This window comes from Perognathus longimembris, chromosome 8, assembly GCF_023159225.1.
Source record: "Perognathus longimembris pacificus isolate PPM17 chromosome 8, ASM2315922v1, whole genome shotgun sequence".
Classification (NCBI taxonomy): Eukaryota; Metazoa; Chordata; class Mammalia; order Rodentia; family Heteromyidae; genus Perognathus; species Perognathus longimembris.
In genome coordinates this window covers 51,965,187-51,986,115 of record NC_063168.1, presented here as the reverse complement: position 1 = coordinate 51,986,115, position 20,929 = coordinate 51,965,187, and the positions used below count along the sequence as shown (strand labels likewise).

Sequence of the window (20,929 nt, the reverse complement as noted above, 5' to 3'; positions counted from 1 at the left end):
ATCCATTTTCTTAGTTCCAGCTCAAAGCAGAGCCCATCTGATTAAGACATGCTTTTCAGTATTAGAGCCAGAACTTCCAGCCTAGAATCCAATCCCTTGGTTTCTTAAAGATACTTTCTGTGTTAAATTAAGACTCATCTGGTAGCATGAACATACCCAGCTGCACATTTGATATCATCAAAATAGTTCTAATGTGTTGCAATGGAATAATTGTTCTCATGATAGAAGGAACAAAAGGAAGGAAACATGAAAATTTCCCTTCTTTGTTTTCTATTTATAAATGGATAAATTCCTATATGAAATTTGCAAGTGGCCATGTAAGCATAAGTATGGAGAGCTGTGTACAATCTAGTGTGTCTCAGTGTCAATGCCTAGAAACAGTTTTCAAACAGTTTTTGTAATGCCAAAAAAAGAACACTTACATTCCTAAGGCAATGTATTTAGGTTTCATGAGTCCTCTCACCTAAGAAGAGTGTTTTCTTTTTAGCACACATAAATCCAAAGCAGCATGTGTGCATATCTGAAAACATTCTATTTTCTGCTACATGGTATGAGCCTCTTAATTAGTCTCTCTGGGCCTATTCTCTTCCTCTGTTGATAATACCACACCTGACCAATGAACGTACATCTAAAACAACAATAGAAAAATAGAAATCCCAGAGGAAACTAAATGAAAAATAAATCAAAGTTCATATTTGAGTTTGAGTTGATGAGAGGACATTCAGAAGACGACTATTGCAAGGGTAGTGACAGATTACGATGCATAGTACATTTGGGTCTCACAAGGACAGTAGTTGAAGTAGTGACTTTTACGTGAGGTATAAGTGTTTAGAACAAAAATGATCAACGTTGGGGATTTTTTGGGTGGGGGGAGGGAGGGTTATATCTTTGGCTTGAATTCAGGGCCTATGTGCTTTCCTTAGCATTTTCTGCTCAAGGCTGGTTCTCTACCACTTGTGTCATATCTCCACTCAAACTTGTTTTTAAAACAAGGGCAATTAAAATGAACAGGGAACAAACATTAATAAACACTCAAAGCAAAAATAATGAGGAAGGGCTGGGAATATGGCCTAGTGGCAAGAGTGCTTGCCTACTACTACACATGAAGCTCTCGGTTCGATTCCCCAGCACCACATATATGGAAAACGGCCAGAAGGGGCGCTGTGGCTCAGGTGGCAGAGTGCTAGCCTTGAGCAGGAAGAAGCCAGGGACCGTGCTCAGGCCCTGAGTCCAAGGCCCAGGACTGGCCAAAAAAAAAAAAAAAAAAAAAAATGAGGAGATCAGTGCCCAACACTCACAAAAAAAAGAAAGCAAAATATTATACCAAGGAAAAATGATGTCACTGAAATCCATGACAAAAATATGTGTGCCTTAGGATGATTTTTTAAAGGCACGAATGTTCCTTGTTTCCGCAGGCCAAGTGTCTTCCAGATTTCCTTGATGTTTTTGTTCTGTGGAATTTAAGGAATGGATGTTAGCCATCTAAACAGAGAAGAGAGATAGAGAAAGCAATGATTGAGCCAGAAAGAGAGACTAAATTAGCCCAGTGTTGGGACAAAAGGACAAGAGGGAAAATAAACAAAAGGCATAAGCTGGGTATCAGAGAAAAGGACTGAGAGTTTGTGCCAGAAACTAGAGAGGATAAGAAGGAATTCAAGATGGCTCTATGCCATAAATGTGTTCTTATTTGATGCTCTTTGGGATTTGTAACGATTCGATTATCTATTTTCAATTACATATGTTATCTTTATCTATGACCCTGAACAGAGTTTGAGGTAGATAGGACTCTATTTTTGTTTTCTTGTATTGGAGTTTGGAACTCAGAGCCTCATCTTTATGTGGCTTGTTTGTTGGTTGATGCCCTACCATGTAAGTTATGCCTCCAGCTTGACTTTTTGCTGGAGTCTTATGGACTTTGCTGTTAAGATCCTCTGGATCTTAACCTCCTAAGTAGCTGATATTACTCCTAAGGAGCTGATATTACTGCTCACTGGCTTGAGCTGCCAGTGCTCAGAAGATTCCAGAATTTATTAGAAGAATGCCAGTGAGAACCTTTGTAATGTTTTGTTGTTGTTTTTCTTGGTAACCCTCTCCCTCTTTTCCTCCACCCAGACATGAGTGGCTGCCAGAGTCTCTTTTCAACCACGTAAGACCTTGTAAATTAGTAGTTGAATTTGGCTTGCAAGGGTTTCATTAAGAATTTTTGTGTCTATACTCATGACCGAATGGTCTATGATTCCTACTGTTGTGTCCTTGTCGAGTTTTGGAATGAGTCTAATACTGGCTTGGAGAATAAATGTGTTTGTTTTTGACAGTTCTGGGGCTTGAACTCAGGGCCTGGGTTCTTGAGCTTCTTTTGCTCAAGGCTAGCATTCTACCACTTGAGTCTCATGCCACTTCCCTCTTTTTCTGTTTCTGTGGTACTGAGGAATTGAACCCAGAGTTTTATGTATGCTAGGCAAGCACTCTACCACTAAGCTACATTCCCAGCCCTGTTTGTTAAGTACTAAAAATTGAACTCAGGGCCTTGCACACTTATTATACCACTTAAGACATGCCCCTGCTTTTTGTGTGCCAGTCCCAGGGCTTGAATTCAGGAACTAGGCACTGTCCCTGTGCTTTAGTGCTCACAGCTAGCATTCTACCATTCTACCACTTGAGCCATTTCTGGCTTTTTGCTGGTTAATTGGAGATAAGAGTCTTACAGACTTTTCTGCCTGGGCTGGCTTTGACCCTCAGCCTCAGATCTCAGCCTCCTGAATAGTTGGTATTATAAGCATGAGGCTCTAGTACCTGATTGTATTTTCTTTTTGAGAGTCTTTCTTCTAACTTCACTTTGTCTGGCCTTGAACTGTGATTCAACTGATTCTTGTGATCCAGTTGCCTTCACCTCAGGAGTAGATGGGATTTACAGGTATGCTCTGTACTGGTAAACATAGCTCTTACAATGCTGTAGTGTGTGTGTGTGTGTGTGTGTGTGTGTGTGTGTGTGTGTGTGTGCGTGCATACACAGGTGTGCCCCTGCACATGTGCACCATGTGAACTCATGACTGTTGGTTCTTGCTTGGCTTTTTGGCTCAAGGCTGCCACTCTAGTCCTTGAGTCACACCTCCACTTCTGGCTATTTGGTGGTTAGTTGGAGTCAAGAGTCTCACAGACTTTCCTGCCCACCCAGGCTTCAAACCAGTCAGAACTCAGCATCCTGGATAGCTAGGATTATTTGCGTTGAGCCACTGGCTCTTACAATGCATTTGACCCACCAAAATGTTATCTGGTCACATACAAGAATAACATAGAAACAGCTTTATTTCTTTTTTTTTTCTTTCTTTCTTTCTTTTTTTTTTTTTTTTTGGCCAGTCCTGGGCCTTGAACTCAGGACCTGAGCACTGTCTCTGGCTTCTTTTTTTTTTTTTTTCTCAAGGCTAGCCCTCTGCCACTTGAGCTACAATGCCACTTCTGGCCTTTTCTATATATGTGGTGCGGAGGAATCAAACCCAGGGCTTCATGTATATGAAGCAAGCACTCTTGACACTAGGCCATATTCCCAGCCCAGAAGCAGCTCTCTTATATAACTTAATTTGCATTGCTCATTATAAATGTGAAAACATTTATATCTCATTTTAGCTTTAGAATGATTTCTGGACTTTGTTATCATCCATAATTTATAGACAGGGAAATTGAAGCTTAGTGAAGTGGAACTAAAAGCAGGCCAGGATTTATACCTAATTCCAGTCAAATTGGTATCTCCTGAGCCCTGATTTCTGGTGTCAGAGTGTACTACATATTGGTGATACAAAAATGAAGATATGCACCCAGTCTTCAACCACTTTGTTCCCAGTTCTTCTTAAAGGCTTGATACCCTCTCTTAGCTTGGGCTGGGCTGGTTCATGTTATAACATACCACAGAATATCAATACCCACAGTGTCAGTTCACAGGAAATATTTACTCCACGATGTGCTGGCAGGTCCAAACCTAATTGTGTAGTAATTACAATTACGAAGACAAAGAAGACAAGGGAACGCTCGTACACTACTGGCAGGTCTATAAATTACTAAAACCACATTGGAAGGTAGTTTAGCAAGATCCATTAAAGCTAAAGATGCCCATATCTTAGTCTATGAATCTCACTTCTTTATATATTCCCCAAAATCTCTCCCTTATACACACAAGGAGATATGTAAATCAATGTTTATTGAAGTACAATGAACTTTTCTATCAACAACAGAAAAGTAATTTAGGTCATTTCTGATTACTTTTCTGTCTATACAGAAAAGTAATCAGAAATAATCTAAATTTCTGTGACCCTGAGAATGACAAATACATTGTTGTGTGATTACTAAATAAGATACTAGCTGGCAGCTGGTGATTCATGCCCATAATCCTAGCTAGTCTAGAGGCTGAGACTTGAGGATCATGCTTTAAAGCCAGCGCAGGTGGGGAAAGTCTCACCAGAGATTCTTATCTCTAGCAATCTATTCAAAATAAAAATGCAAGTGGAGCCGTGGCTCAAGTGGTAGAGTGCTTGCTAACTTTGAGTAAAACAAGCTCAGGAATAACTCTCAGGCCTAGAATTCAAGCCCCAGGACCAATACATACACACACACACACACACACACACACACACACACACACACACACAAATATGTATGAGACCTGGGTTCCAGAGTTACTCATAAGTAAATAAATAAACAAATAAGCATGGTTTTGCCCAAATACCAATAAATATAATACTAAATAGGGAGGGGAGAAAGAAGATAGACAGTTATATTATGTTGTTATACTAAGTACTCTCATGTGTGATAAAAAATTCAAATGTTTGTAATAATAACCTCATATTCAGGTTAGTAGTTACTTCTGTTGAGAAACTATGAGGACAGCATGCAGAAGGCAAAGCCAAATCCTATTACTGTACTTCAAATAATGTGTGAGCCTGAAGCAAATATAATGACATGTTTCACACCAAGTTGTGTGGAGGGAAGGAATGAATTTGTTCTAGGGTGTGTGCAAGTCAGGATACAGACACTTGACACTTGCATACTCATGTTTACTGCAGCACTGTTTGCTATAGCCAACCTGTGCAAGTAGTCAAGATACCCTGGATAAAGAAAATGTGTATATATATATATATATATATATATATATATATATATACACACACACACACAACAGAGTATTACTCAGCTATAAAGAATGAAATGATGTCATTGACTGGAAAAGAGATGCAACTGGAGATCATCATGTAAAGTGAAGTAAGGTCAAGGGCAAAGGACACATGTTTTCTCTCATGTGAGGGATCTAGTCCTAAAAGATTTATATACATATATAGACATAGAACATGATTGTAACTGTGGAACTATTCGAGAGCAACATGTAGAATTGGGGAAAGAGTAAGATGATGATAGAAGGTGAATAGTATTGAGATGCATTGTGTGTATGTATGAAGATGGTGTAAGGAAACTCACTGAAAGCTGTTGAATAATACAGGGGTTAAGGAAGACGGAAAGTGCAATAGAGAAGGTTAATCTGACAAGTATTATATAGGCATGTGTGAAAACCACAGTGAAATCTAGTATACACTCATATACACTAAGAAATGAAAGACAGGAGTATATACCTCATTTTGTGAGCTCAGGAGCAGATACCAGAAGGTGGGGGGATGGTGAATGGAGAGGCTAAAGAAGGATGCATGTATGAGAACTGAATAATGAAACCTGTTGAAATTAAGAAGAAAGGGAAGAAGAGTGAGGAACAGTGATCAATGATGGGGTAGATTTGACCAAGGAACCTTGTCTGCATGTATGGAAATATCACAGCAATATGTGCTCATAAAAAGGTTTTTTCCTTTAAAAAAAAAAGTGTGTATAAAAGCATAGTAACTATGCTTGCTATGCTTGGTGTATTTAATTTAAAGGCCCTACACTCTGGAATTCTGTTTTTTTCAGGCTTTTTCCTTTGCAGAATTTTCTTTTCCTTTCCTTCTCCTCTCCCCCACCCCGCCAATTTCCATGTTAAATTCCACTCATTCTTTGGTAACTAGCTCAAGTCTCAGTACCTCCTGGGAATTTTCCTGATGACTTTGTCAATCTACACTGTGTTCTTCCTTTGCTAAACCAAAATATGTCAATAAAATACAATGTAATTGTGTGACCAGACATCTTTCTTGATGCTCTTTAAATATATTAGCGTTAGTATTTGGGTTTGTTGTTCTCAAACCATTTTTTTCCTCTTAGAAACAAGGATACATCTTTAAGTTCTTTAATTCGTCCCCAGTCCTCAGTAGAGCCTAGCCAAACAGTTATTAGTGTTACTGATGTGTTATCAACAATTATAACTCTTTCTACAAAAGAAAGTTGAAGACACTAGTTTGAGCTATATGTACTTTTATTTTGCTAAGGAAAGAAGGCCAATGAACTGTGAAATGACCAAAACTGTAGCAGCAGAAGGGGAAAAAAAGTGGTGGATTTGTGTATTGTATATTCTGGATAATCACCTCTTAGACAATTGAGTGCAAAAGCTGCCTCATGGGAAAAAGCAGATTTTTAAAACTTCATTTTATAGAAATGTACTCCCTACCTTGTTATGTAACTGTAACCCCTCTGTACATCACCTTGCCAATAAAATTAAAAAAAAAAAGAAATTTAGAAAGATATATTCAATACTTAAACTTAGGACATAAAAAACTACAAAATAAATTTTAAATCATTTTTTATTATTTAAAAAACTCATTTTATAGACGGGGGGTGTAGCTCAGTGGTAGAGCACCTGCTTAAGCAAGCATGAAGCCCTAAGTTCAAATCCCATTACCATGAAAGGACTCATTTTATGACTATGGGAAGGTCTTTGTTCATCATTACTAGTATTGTACTTTTCTGTGTTCAGGTTTTGAATACAGGACCTTGTGCATGCTAGGCTGCAGCTCAATACTCAGTATTTAGATGAGAATTCCTATAAATTATTTTAGAAAAACAAAATTTTCTTTTGATATTTCCACATAATAACCACAAACACACCTTGGTGTTTGTTGTGCCCTCTTTAGTAGTTTTTGGACTAGACATGAAGTTTTGGACTAGACTCAGAAGCAAAATTTGTCTACCTATGGAAATCAAGAGAAGTTTTAGGAAAAAAGTACTTTCAGTTCAATTTGCTTTTAATTCCTCATATAACAATTGCTTGATACTTGAGCCAACCACTTGAGATTAAGGTTTACCTGTGACCTCAGAGTTCAAAATCAAAATATGCACACGGGAACAGTAAGAGGGTTTGACTATGCTGTCTCTCCTTGGAATTGAAGGTTGTGTATCAAAGGAGATAAATTTTGGAATCAGAACAGATATTTTTCACAAGAATTATGATTACTGTGGTCTGAGCCAAAATTACCATCATTTAATCCTGGAGATATTCCCAGTGGCCCTTATGATACTTTATTAAGCCAGACTTGCTTTCTACAACATTCAAAATATAATTCCTAAGTTAAAAGTTACATCTGTATTTATAATTGCATTTTTAACTTTTTGCAGTGTATTTGGGGAAGATACCTCTAAAAACTGGTACTCCTCTCTTTTGGTATTTATGTTCTGGCAAACAAAGGGTACAAAAAATACCCTGGCATTTGATGAGAGGTTGTATATTTCCTCATGTTCACCTCTTTTGCAGATATTAATGTTGAAGCAAAGCCCTAAGCAAAATGACCTGAGGGCTTTTTGTTGTTTGGGCCTTTTTTTTTTTTTTCAGTACTAGACACTGAACTTAGGGCCTCTTGTTAGGCAAGTGTTCTACCATTTGAGACACACATAGACTACCACCACAACCCCCACCACCATCACTATCCCAGTAGATTTGCTTTTAGTTTATTTTTCAGATAGGGTCTTTCACTTTGCCCATGTTAGCCTTGAGTTCTGATCTTCCTCCCTCTGCCTCTAATAGGGATTGCAAATATGTGCCACCACATCTGAACCATGACCTAAGTATTCCTGTAGTCATAAAGAACCTTATTATCCATTTCTGTAGTTTATTTGTCTTCCCAAAATAATCATGAAAATGGTGGTAAATAGATCATCTATATTATGAATGCACTGTGTTCTCAAAGTTCCTAAAGCCTGTTTAAACTTACTTAGAATTAACTTCCCATGGAAGCAGAATAATTAATTATGCTTAGGCTCCCAAGGCAAGGCCATAAAACACAGTCTAATATTAGTAGGTGTGGCAGGATAAGTAGATTGAGAAATTGTAACCTGTTTTGTTGTCTGTTGGCTCATCATGGAAAAACAAGGGGTATTTTCTCTCCTCCTCTCTGGAGGGAGGGTTAAGATATGGGGATTTTTCTGACTTCTGGCTAAACAGGCAGAAGACTCACCTATCTAGAATGAGGTAGAGTTACAAGAAAGGGCCATGGCCTGACTTCAGGAGAATTTGGATCTTTTTAGCCCAGAATGATGAGAAGAAGACTGAAGCCAGCTTCTACTGTGGTGAAGATCTATGCCAATCACCAAACGGACCGGAATGGTGTAAACTTTTAATGGGAAACAAGCAATATGAGGGATAAGGAATTAAATAGACAGCAGGTGGAAACCCAAATATAACATTAATTATATTAAATAAAATGATGTAATACAATGGAATTTTATGCCTCTATCAGAAATTATGACATTGCCCCATTTGTAAGGAAATGGAAGGACTTGGAAAAAATTATACTAAGTGAAGTGAGCCAGACCCAAAGAAACATGGACTCTATGGTCTCCCTTATAGGGAATAATTAGCACAGGTTTAGGCAAGTCACAGCATAGGATCACAAGAGCCCAATAGCTATACCCTTATGAACACATAAGATGATGCTAAGTGAAATGAACTCCATGTTATGGAAATGATTGTTATATCACCGTTGTAAGTACTTTCAACGTGCTATGTGTAACTGTAGCTTCTATTATTGATGATCTTCTTGTATCCCCTTCCTATGGTTGTACTTACACTATCTCTGTATCTTATCTGAGTATATTGGAAACTGTGTATACTGGTTTTAGAAGTAGGAAATTGAAAGGGAATATCAAAATCGAGTGACACAGGGTAAAAAAAGACAAACAACTACAAAAGCAATACTTGCAAAACTGTTTGGTGTAAATGAACTGAACAACTCATGAGGGAAAGGGAAAGGAGAAAGGGGAAGGGGGAAATGAGGGACGAGGTAACAAACAGTACAAGAAATTATCCGGTGCCTAACGTATGAAACACTAACCTCTCTGTACATCAGTTTGATAATAATTTTTTTAAAATAATGTAATATTCTAATAAGTGACATAGATTGTCATACTGGTCTAAAAGTATATGTTCTTTTTACAAAAAATATACAAGAGGCTGGGAATGTGACTTAGTGGCAGAGTGCTAGACTAGCATGCACAAAGCCCTGGGCTCAATTCAACATAAACAGATAAAGCCAGAAGTGCTGTGGCTCAAGTGATAGAGTGCTAGCCTTGAGCAAAAGAATCTCAAGGATAGTGCTCAGGCCCTTAGTTCAAGCCCCAGGACTGCAAAGCCCAAATAAACAGGTAAGAAATGAAGAATACACACACACACACACACACACACACACACACACACACACACAACTTGTAATATTAATATAACAGCACTGGAGAGAAGCTCAGCTATGGAGAGCCATGCATACAGCCCCTGACTAGCATGCACAAAATCCTGGGTTCAATCACAACACAGACACAATAGACAAAAGATATGCTTGCAAGCGCTAGCCCCCACAAAAGTTAACATAGTTATACAATAACATAAACTAGACTGTAAGAATAGAAGCATTGCTGGGCACTGGTGGCTCATGCCTGTAATCCTAGCTATTCAGGAGGCTGAGATCTGAGTTCAAAAGCCATCTCGAGCAGGAAAGTCCATGAGACGCTTATCTCCAATTAACCACCAGAAAAGTAGTGCAAGTGGTAGAGTGCTAACCTTGAGCTGAAGAGCTCTGAGACCGCCCAGGCCCAGAGCTCAAGTCCCATGACCCTAATTCCATATGCAATTAGCAATATCTCAATAAAGATAACCGATATAGGGGATGGCAAACTTGATCAGTAACTTTATAAGCAAGAATACATAACAATAAACATGAAAAAGCATGAATTAAAATCAGAGGGGGGTAACCCTGTGCCCCGGCATTATGTTTAAAATAAGCTCAATTTCTGGGGGCATGGCTCAGCAATAGAGCACCCACCTGGCAAGCACAAGATCCTGAGTTCAAAACTTAGTACTAATAAAAAAATAAATTGAAATTAAATAAAAATATTGAAATTACCACATTGTCAAGGTGCAATTTGCATCTTCTCTGGTTTTGGGGAGGATGCAAATTGCACTTTGGAAAACTGACAGAGCTAGGAAAGCTGAGTGTAAACATAACCTATAACTCAATGATTCAAATTATACTTGGACTAGCTGAAATTTGGAAATAATCCAAAGGGCCCATCCATAATACAATGAATAAAAAAATTTATGATAAATCTGTAAAAGTAAGGAGAAGCAATGTGTTACTGTTGCACAGGATAGAAGGAGTTTGTAAGCATAATATTGATCAAAGAAACTATACATTAAGAGGTATATTTGTTTAAGGTTTTAAAACAGGAGACATATAAGGATGGTGATAGATGCCACGATGAGGGTTACCTAACAATGCCATAATTGGGCAGTTTAGGGAATGTGTAGAGCATCCAAGCTCCTCCCTGACCTTCAGCATATTCACATGGCTATATTCTTAGGGAAAATTCATTGAGATTCTACCTCTGGGACTTGTGCCACTTTACCTTGTCCTTTTCAACAATGTTTATTTAAAAATTTGTAACCACATCAATGCCCATATAATAGTCACAACATGGAGAAACCATTTATAACCTAGTAAATTCTATTCATCTGAATTTGCCGGATCTACTAATATATCATAAATGGAAATCCAAACATACAAAACAGAAAATTACTTCCAGCATAAAAGCACCTTTCACTTTATACTGCAACATATCAAATGCGTGAAAGGAACTAGGCTAACACTATAGGCAGATCCATTTTTCAATTCTGTAAATTTGTCCTAAGGAAAGAAATAACTCAACAAAAGCACACCACTTGCTGTGAATATGTTCATTTGAAACATTATGTCTACTAGCAAAACACTGAAATCAATCTAAATATCCAACCACTAGATCAAGATTTAATAAATTATGATATATCAATTCAAGGTAATAGCATTCATTAAAATGATGGATAGAAGACCTTGAATATTTTTGCAGATATAATGCAAGGTAGAAAAACCTAAATGTAAGAGACTATGAAAACCATGATTCTAACTGAAAAAAATGTGCCATGCATAATTTGAAGAAATAGAAACTACTTTTGTACCAGAATGGTAGGTCTATGGGCTGGGGGGAGGAGCATGTAGAAGATGCAGAATAAATCCCCACAGCCCTCAAATATTCTTTGTGATTCTTTGGATGAATTAATGTGTTTCATTGCAACAACACAATAAACATGTTTATTGGGGCCATATAGAAATGGTTTACAGACATTGCTGAATCACTGAATGAAAGTATGCTTATTAAAGAAAATTCACAAAATTCAGGAAAGTATAAAAGGCAATCAGCCAGATATGGTGGAATATGTCTATAATCCCAGCTGCTCAGGAGGTATGGATAGGAGGATTCCGGTCTAAGGATGATCTAGGCAAAAGCTGGCCTGGGCAAACATGAGACTCTATCTGAGAAAAAAACAGCTTTAAAAAAGAAAAATAATGAGGAGGATAGATGTCTGGATGTACAATTATTAGTGCACATGGCTTGAGCATCTTAGGCTTCTAGATTCCTATTGCCAAAATGTTTTTCTGATCCTTGTAGTTTATTAGATGCCCATTTCACCATGCCCTTGGCTGGGCCCAGGCATTATGAGTAGTAATCCTACCAATTTCCAAGTAAAAAAACCCCAAAATTGTACTACTTAAAAGAGTTTGTTCCTCTTAATCCTGAAGTTAAAAACACCATGTTTTGTACTGCTAAATTAGATAATAGGCCATGAATCAGTCATAGAAATACTCATCATCATTTAATATTATTGAGTGTAAGAATGAAGGTGTCCTTGCTACTAAAATGCTCAGTCAAGTGACCTAGATAGACATAGCCACAGTGCATGTTACCCTGATAAAACCAGAGTCAAGTATGTTTGGTTGAAAGGAGACTTCAAATAGTTCCCTTTTGCTTCATCATCCAGTAGATAGAAGATATGGAATCAGAATAGATCAGTGGGCTCAAATCACATCTTGTTTGGACCACCCCCAAGGGCATTGGGAATAGGAGGAAAAGTTTTAGACCACAAGAGTGAGGTGGTCAGATTTGAGCTTTTGGAATCTCCCTTTGGAGAAAGTGTAGGGAAAAATGCAAATGGATGTCTTATGGTTTGTATAGGAAATGTTCCTCCAAAAGGCCCATGTCGTGGTCTTTAGACCCCGCGCTCTCCTGACCTGCGGAAGAGATGGGGAAACACGCCCGACCGGGTGAGCCAAGAAAGGAAAGGGTCGACGGACCACCCGCACCCAGCCCTCCCTCACTGGAGGACAAGCAGACACGTCTGGAAGCTAAGTCCACTGCAAAGTCTCGTTTATTGAGGTAGATCCCACCATTAAATAAGGCACAGGAGCCAATCAGGTCAAAGATCGGCAGGAAGGGGAGGGGTATACGTGCACCTATCTAGGGACTGTGAGGGAAGGCCTGAGCTGTCCGTCAAAGGTGGAGAGCCGAGGGACCAGTCCTAAGAGGCGGCCTTATTTTACGTCACAGCCCACAGGACCACCTTTGGGTTCACCATCAGGCGCCATTTTGGCCACACGTGGTCCCAAGGCTGGAACAAGCGGCCAACTAGAACCGCCTTTCTGGGTTCCAGCGTAATAGCCACGTGACCCCAGGGCTGGGAAACAGGTGGGGCCAGCTAATTGCCTCTTTCTGATGTAACATGCCCCGGCATGTCCCACAGGCCCATGTGCTGAAAAGTTTCATCTATAGCTTGTCTGCAATCGTGGAGACGAGTGGATTGTGAATGTTCTGTCTAATCAACAGATTAATCCATTGGTATATTTGTAATGTGATGACTGAAGGAGAAGGAGTCTAGCTGGAAGAAGGTCACTGGAGGATGCATTTGAAGGGCATCTCTCTGTCCCTGGTCCCTCTTCTGTCCCTCTCTGCTTCCCAGCCATCAAGACATGAGCAGCTTTGTTCTACCATGTGCTCCCTGCCATGATGATTCAGCCTCACCACAGCCTTAAAAGCAATGGAGCCAGTCAACTATGGACTGATGCTTCTGAAGCTATGAGCCAAAAATTAATCTTTCCATGTTTCTATTGTTCCTACACAGGATGACAGTGGAGATGAGCCAGCCAGATGGATAATGGTGGCTACAGTTCAAAAAAGGGACAAGCATGGCCTGATCCAGTAGAGTGGTAGGAATGATTTGGAGAAATGGTTTAGATTTCTAGAGCCTAGATCTCTAGAAAAATTCTATGAAATAAAGGATTGGCAGGTGGACACTGGAATATGGCCTTGGCTACTGAAAAAAAGCTAAAGTGGGGGTCTTCATGTGAGAGACTAATGAGATGTGATGGAAATCCCTGATTCAAAGCATCTTGCAAGGGACCAGGATCCTTCAGCAGAAGTGCCTTATTCCCCTGGCTGCTAGGAATATACTAGCATTCACTCTCAACTATAACCCCACCTTGGAAATGTTCTTGGCTAGAAGAGCTCTTAGCCCAGAGTTGTGGCTCCTTGTGTGTGGGTGGCCCACTGATTGTGGAGTAGAGGGTTAAAAGTCCTAGTCCATTAATGTGAGATAACTTGGAAGGCCATCCCTGCTGTGGGGCTCCCCAAAGTTCCACTGAGACTGAACCTCAGCTCAATGTCTTCTCTTTGCTCTATATTACTTCCTTCCCTGTTTTTCCCCGTGTCTAACCTTTCCTTCCTCTCCCCCCCTCTCTGTTGACCCAAAAGGAATTCTCCAGTAAAACTTAGTACACACTAATATCCATATCAGAATGCTTTTGGGCCACCTTTTGGGCAAGAGAACATCTGAAGGAGTAGAATGTATGCTCCTGGGGCTAGCAACCAGGAGCAGGAAGGGTGGCCCACAACAGGCATGCCCAGCTTGTCCTTTTTAAAGTTATAAATGGTGAGTCACGCCACCCTCTCTGAGATGGCATGGTGGATTTGTGCAGGAATGTCAGTGTTGACACAACTTAGTTCAACAAAGGAGGAAACAATGGGCTAACATGGAGTGAGATTCATCAGGAATGAATGTGTGAAGATATAGGTGAGGAAAAACAGACTAACTAGGTCTCTAATTGGGCTTATTTAAGTTGGTTGTAGTGCCCATTACTGAGATAAAAGTGAAAACAAGTTTTGAGGAAAGTGAATTTAGTTGCCTTAGGATGTCAAAGCAGAGTTGGTCATTAGGCAATTAAAGATATAAATCTGGAGTTGATGAGTGTGACCTGGTTACAGATATAAATATATATTTATTCTTCAGCACACACCTCATATTAACTAGGAGCCCATGAGGCTGACAGAAAAGTAACAAGGAAAAGATGCTGATTTATTGAAGACAAAAACAATGTGGGCTGCTGGTGGCTGACATCTGTAATCTTAGCTCCTTTGGAAGATTGAAATTTGAGGCTGGCCTGAGCAGAAAAGTCTATCTCCAAAATAACCATCATAAAGCCAGTCTTACAAGCATGGTTCAAGTGGTAGAGTGCCATCCAGACAAAGCAAATTTAATGAATGGGAGATCTTGAGTTAAAGTTCTAGTACTAGTAACTAACAACAAAATCCATGACTTCAAATTGGTGTTTCTGGAGATTTGAGAAGATAAAACCTGCCTAAAAGAAGAGCAAAGCTATCATAAACAGAACAATCACAAAATATGAGGAAATCTTGGGAATGAAAAGTATGATTGGCAAGATAGTCATCTCACAAGAAGGATTGAAATAGTTGAGAAGCTGTTCCAGAAAATAGATCTGAGGAAAAGATGGCAAACAAGGATACTATTGATCTCTTCCTTGTTCTTTTATTAATCACTCATACTTGGATGAGTTTTGGGAGCAATCCCAGCAGAAAGTTTATATGAGAAGATACCAGGGGTTAGCATTAAACTAACAAAGGATCCAGTGCGGTGGGGGGCGGGGGGAGAGGAAATTCAGGAGAGGATACTAATGCCTCCTCCCCCCAAAACTGAAAGGAGAGAAGGCCAAAGCTCTGATGCAGGAGCTCCGCTTAAATGGGTATGTGCCTTTTCTTTGTACAGGGTGGAAGAAATACAAGTAACTACACATTTGGGCAACAGGAAATGAGGGAATTATTTTCTGATGACTTTTGATTTTCCCTGTGAAGTACAGACACTCACCAATGGAGGCCTACTGAGTGAATGTGGTGGTAGGATGTGATCTCATGGGCAACTTTGAGGAGTATTAATATTGGGAAGGGGTGTTATTTTTTTGTGTGTGTGCAAGTTCTGGGGCTTGAACTCATGGCTTGGGTGCTGTCTCTGGGCTTTTTTGCTCAAAGCTAGCATTCTACCACTTGAGCCATAGCTCCATTTCTGGCTTTTTGGTAGTTAATTGGAGATAAGAGTTTCATGGACTTTCTTGCCTGAGCTGGCTTTGTACCAAGGTCCTCAGATCTCAGCCTCCTGAGTAGCTAGGATTACAGGTGTGAGCCATCAGCACCCAGCTTTTCTTGGGATAGGGTTACAGTAACTCAGGCTGGCCTTGAACTTGCCTATGTAGCTCAGGCTGCATTCAAACTTATTCCTTTTGTTTTATCCATCTGTGTGCTGGGATTATAGGTATGTGCCACCACTCCTGGCTTATGAAAATTGGCTTTGAAACAGTTCAAGTGAAGGATTAAGAAAACAAGCAAAATCAAAACAAAACAAAACGAAAACCATATAAGCTGTTTAGGAAAGAATGACTGCCAGGTGAAGGCTCAGGTGAACTGGAAGTCTACCCCAGAGGCTGGCGAAGAGTATAAATTTATCATTAGCACCAGAGTAAGAAGTCGGTCACTAGCTGAAGTTCTGAGGAGAGAGCTATATAACTAAGAAAACATCCTTTCATGAGTCATGGATCTCATTTTCTCCAGCTCCTCCATCCTGCTTATTTTCCTTTGATGTTTACAGAGAGACATGTGATTACACAGGGAAAAGGTGAAGGGTATAATAAGCCAGGGTTGCAGGAGAGGGAAGGACAAAGTCAGAGTCTGGAAGCCCAAACAAGGGAGGGAACAGCATGAACTTAGCAGCTGTGAGCCAAAAGTCCAGGAAAAGGGCTTCCTCCAGGTCTTTTCACGTTGAGCTCCTGGGCACAGAAACTGGGTGGAGGGGAACACACACACACACACACACACACACACACACACACACACACACACACACACACACACAGAGTTGTCTTTGCTGCTTGCTCTCTTTGGCATCTATAACAGATCCTGGCACAGTGTAGGCACAAAACAAATATTTGGTGAAAGAATAAAGTCCATAGTGACTGGCTGATTTAAATGGTTAGCAAACCAATGTTTCCTTTTTTCCTCTCTCCTCTCCTTTATTAAAAAAAAAAAATGTTTCCAGGCAGTATTTAGGACCTGCTGGGGCTTTTTCCAAAGACAAATAGTCCTACTGCTGCTCCAAAGGACCCACCGCCCACCCCCTAATCACCACAAGGCTCTCTGTTCTTGCTGCAAAAGGAGGCACAGCTTGCTTTGCAAGAACCTCACAAAGGAAATGGTGCAATCTGGCCTGTTTTTTCAGCCTCTTTCAACCTCATTTTTCTAAGCGCAAGAGACATTTAAGGAATCTGAGGAATATGAAACGTCTCCAGAATGATCGTTCCTGAGCTGTGTTTAGAGTCAGCTGAAATCCTGAAGGGCTGTCAAGCCAGCCAAGGAGAAGAGAAAAATGAAAAATATCTTACACAATCCTAGTCAAAGTCTGAAAAAGATTTCTAGAGTAGCTGCTATTTTTTCCCCTTTCGCTCCCAGAATGGTTTTCCTTCCCCTCCAGTTGTGATGGTTATGTGGGATTCCTTTAGATTATTTTGGAGGTGGAAAAGGAGAAAGGAGGAGGGAAGGCAGTGTTTTGGAAGTGGTGTGATGTGCTTAGTTGCACAGCTATTGCACACATCCCACTGACAGAGAAAAGAGAACTCTTAGGTAGAGCAGGATTAAAAAGATGGTGGACATAACATGTGGCAGAGAACACATGTCCCAGTATGGCCTGCCTTGTTCCCATAATGCCCAACCAATGAACAGACCAGGGCCACATATGCACAGCCATCAAGCAATCAGCACAAAGTCCAGGGAAAGAGATGTGGGAGGAGCCCCATAATATAAAACCACCTTCTGAGAAGATTCCATTAGACTCCTGCTTTGGGTCACTCTCAGAATGGAAAGTCTTGCTACTTTTCTTTCATGGCTTTCCTTTACTGTCAAAATGAACTTACTCTGTTTACTTTAAACAGGTTCCTGCCTTTTAATTCTTTAATGGGTGGATAAGACAAATCTCTTTCCCTAGACTGCATCATGATTGGCCAGTAATTCAAGTTTTTATGTATGGCATTCTCTTTAGAAGTCTGTTCATGGCATTTGGGCATCCTCCCCAACTGCTGCTTTCCCAATTTTTTATGCTCTATGGGTCAGCTCTCCTGACCTTCATCTAGACAGTGAAGGGCCATTTCAGCTGCCCGTCATTTACCCAAACAAGGCACAAGTGAAACTGTCCACTATCTGACAGATGGGCAGGGAACACTTTGCTGCACTAAAATTGTTCCTAGCAATGGTATCTCCAGGTTGCCCCATGGCTGTGAGCAGTGCACAAAGTCCACCAATATCCCTCCTGACATCTCTACCTCCCCACTGCCAAGAATGGCTTGGCTGGTTAACAAAACCACTGGGAGCCAAAGGAGGAGGCAGCCTGTAGAGAGAAAACTTCACAGGCACCCTCATTGGTGCCCCATTGTAAGGTAACCACCCCACAACTGAACTGTGTGTGAGGAGGGTACTGAAACTTATTTGCCCATGGTCAATCTGGGTGGATGCTGAGCCCACAGTAAAGCACACATCCATCATTGCTCCTGGTGTGGCTCAGGGCAAGCTCAGCTGAGTCACCTTGTCACCAGGAATGTAGCTCTTCTGGAATGCAAAGCAGGGGCCCAAATGCCTGACACAGACCAGAAACTTGGAAAGGGAAGTTCTTTGTTTAAAGTGTAGTGGAGACTTGCATTCATTAAAGCCTCAAGAGGGCTGTAAAACAAAATCACACAGTACAGATCAATAAAAATGTTTTTCTTCCTTTCCCTCTTTTCACTCCCACTGCAGATTCCTCCCCAGAGACCAACACTGATTTCAGCTAGATGTGTGCTTATTTTTTTCAAATATTTATAATGTCTGTAGTATTTATCTGGTCTTTGCATAAATATGGACATATCTACTTGTGTGAGCTACGTATCTATCTATGTATCTAGAGAGAAATTTGCTTTGTTTTGCTTTTATCTAAATTGTATCTGATTTTGTACATTGATCTTCAGCTTGCTTTTAAAAATCTCAGTAATGTTTCTTGGTGTTTTTCTGTTATTGGCGCTAATTCTTTTCAGTTATTGCATATTTTTATGGAACACTGATGCCTCACTGTTAAATTGACCCTTTCTTTCGAGGGTCAGTTAGGTTGCTATCCTGTTAATTTTTACTACTACAAATAGCAGTTCATTGAATAACCTTGTATCTACTTTCTCACTTCAGAGTCTTCCCCCCACCCCCATTGTTCTTTTTCTTTTCTTTACACCTGCACTGGGGTTTGAACTTGGGGCCTTTGATCATGGCTGGTACTTTACCACTTCAACCACTGCCCTAGTTTTTTCATTTTTTTGATGTTTTAAATGACTAGCTCAGGCTAGCTTTCAATGGAGATTCTCAGATCTTAGCCTCTGGAGTAGCTAGGATTTTAGACATGTGCCACTAGCGCCTGGCTCTGTTCTTTCTTTTAATTTTTTTTTTTTTTTTTTTTTGGCCAGTCCTGGGCCTTGGACTCAGGGCCTGAGCACTGTCCCTGGCTTCTTCCCACTCAAGGCTAGCACTCTGCCACTTGAGCCACAGGGCCGCTTCTGGCCGTTTTCTGTATATGTGGTGCTGGGGAATCGAACCTAGGGCCTCGTGTATCCGAGGCAGGCACTCTTGCCACTAGGCCATATCTCCAGCCCACTCTTTTAAATTTTTAATTGCTATGTTTTTAATTCCCAGGAGGTTAACTGATTCTTTTGCATCATCATTCACAGTTGTTTCATTTCTGACGGCTTCATCAGGGCTGATTGTGAATCTTAGAGCCAAATTGGGAGAATCTCCAAGGCCCAGGCCTGTGGGAGGGCCTGTGGGAGGGGGGGCGCAGCCTTCAGAAAGGGCGGTCCTGGGTTTGTGAGATGGTGGAAAAGGGGACTACATAGGCTGTTATATCTAAAAGCAGTTTCAAAGATGCAGGTGGTGGCTAGGTGTGGTAATCCCAGATTTTAGGAGATAGAGGTAGGATTATGGTGTAGGCTAGGCCAGTATAAGAACCTATCTGAAAAATTAAAACAAAAAGACTGGCTGTGGCCAATGTGTGAAATCCTGTGTTCTAGCTCTTAGTTCTGGGGAGAGGGCAAACAGGAGCAGGAAATCAGTTGAGCTCTCAACCCCCCTTATTCTATGGTTCCCTTACACATGAAGTTTCTTGTGACCCGAGGGCCCAGCTGAGATGCCAGCTATTCTCAAATTTTTCTTTTCAGGCATAAAGAACCTTGCTTCTGCCAAAGGCCATTTGGATATTTATCACATCATTTGTAGGCCATACAAAATTACCAATACAGGCAGATGGCAGAGAGCAACCACTGAGAGGCATATGAGAAGCCCAGGTGTCTGTCCTGCCACATACCAAATGATTTTGAGAACCTTTTGTGGCCAGAGGGCTGAATGTTCCTTCACTCCTGCTGGGATCTGGCTGAAAGGTGACTCTTTTTCTTTGGGAATTATGTAACTTGGGGTTGACAAGTATCTTATGGCCATGTATTAGGCCTTGCTTAGGCATAAAAATCTCAAATTGTTTTGCTCTTCTGGGTGTCTGTCCATCACCTGGGATTCTGCTCTGTAGAGGATGAAATAATAATTGACCTGAATCTAGGGAAAAGTACAGCCTACGGGATTTAATAAATATGAATCTTAAATAATGAAATAGTTCAAGGAATTTGAATATTTCAAAGCTCCATCCACATAAAGGCTGAATAATTCATGCAAATATTTGAGGAAAAGAACAAAAGCTGTTGTAATAATTTAGTACCCTGTTTTTCATTTGGGTCTAGAAATGAAGACCCCTGTGCTTCACCTTAGTGGTAAGTTCAGCTTCCAGAAGCTTTGAAATGCAGATTAGATCAATTACATCATATTCATATTTGAAAAATTAAAAAGAAGCATTATCCAAAAGACAAATTCCAGATTTATGTCTTTTCAAAGGAAGTGTCATTTGGAAAGAAACTGATTCACACCATGAAATATGTGGCATTTCTTTCTGCTTCCACTGTGCTCTGTAGTAGTGGTGGGCTCATGTGATGTATGTTGCTTCAAATTTGGTTTGACATCTTAAATTTAGAAGATGTAGATGGAATGTTTCTGAGATAAGCAGAGGCACACGGATTTTTTTATTTTTTATTTTTTATTTTTTGCACATGTAACCCATGGACTGCTGCTTCAGTTCTATTGCTTTTGAAAATTTGGCTTTGTGTACAAAATCTCCCAAGTCCTATTTACTTAGAACAGGACTAGAATAGCACATGCCCTGCGGGAACTGAATGGTATTTGAGAGTGTTGATCTGATCTTAGTTCTCCTTCAGAGTAGTAGAAC

General features: G+C 40.3%; 1 protein-coding gene across 4 annotated transcripts in view; it reads left to right on the top strand.

Moving 5' to 3' along the window:
* Tmem178a (transmembrane protein 178A) overlaps positions 1-20,929 on the top strand; it is a 251,150-nt gene that overhangs the window by 5,379 nt on the left and 224,842 nt on the right. The window contains exon 1 of one of the 4 annotated variants that reach the window (XM_048353081.1): positions 2,822-2,914. The exons of the other annotated variants lie outside the window; for them this stretch is intronic. The gene's annotated coding sequence lies outside the window, so the exon portion shown is untranslated. Of the gene's footprint in view, positions 1-2,821; positions 2,915-20,929 lie in introns of those variants that run through there. 4 annotated transcript variants of the gene reach the window in all.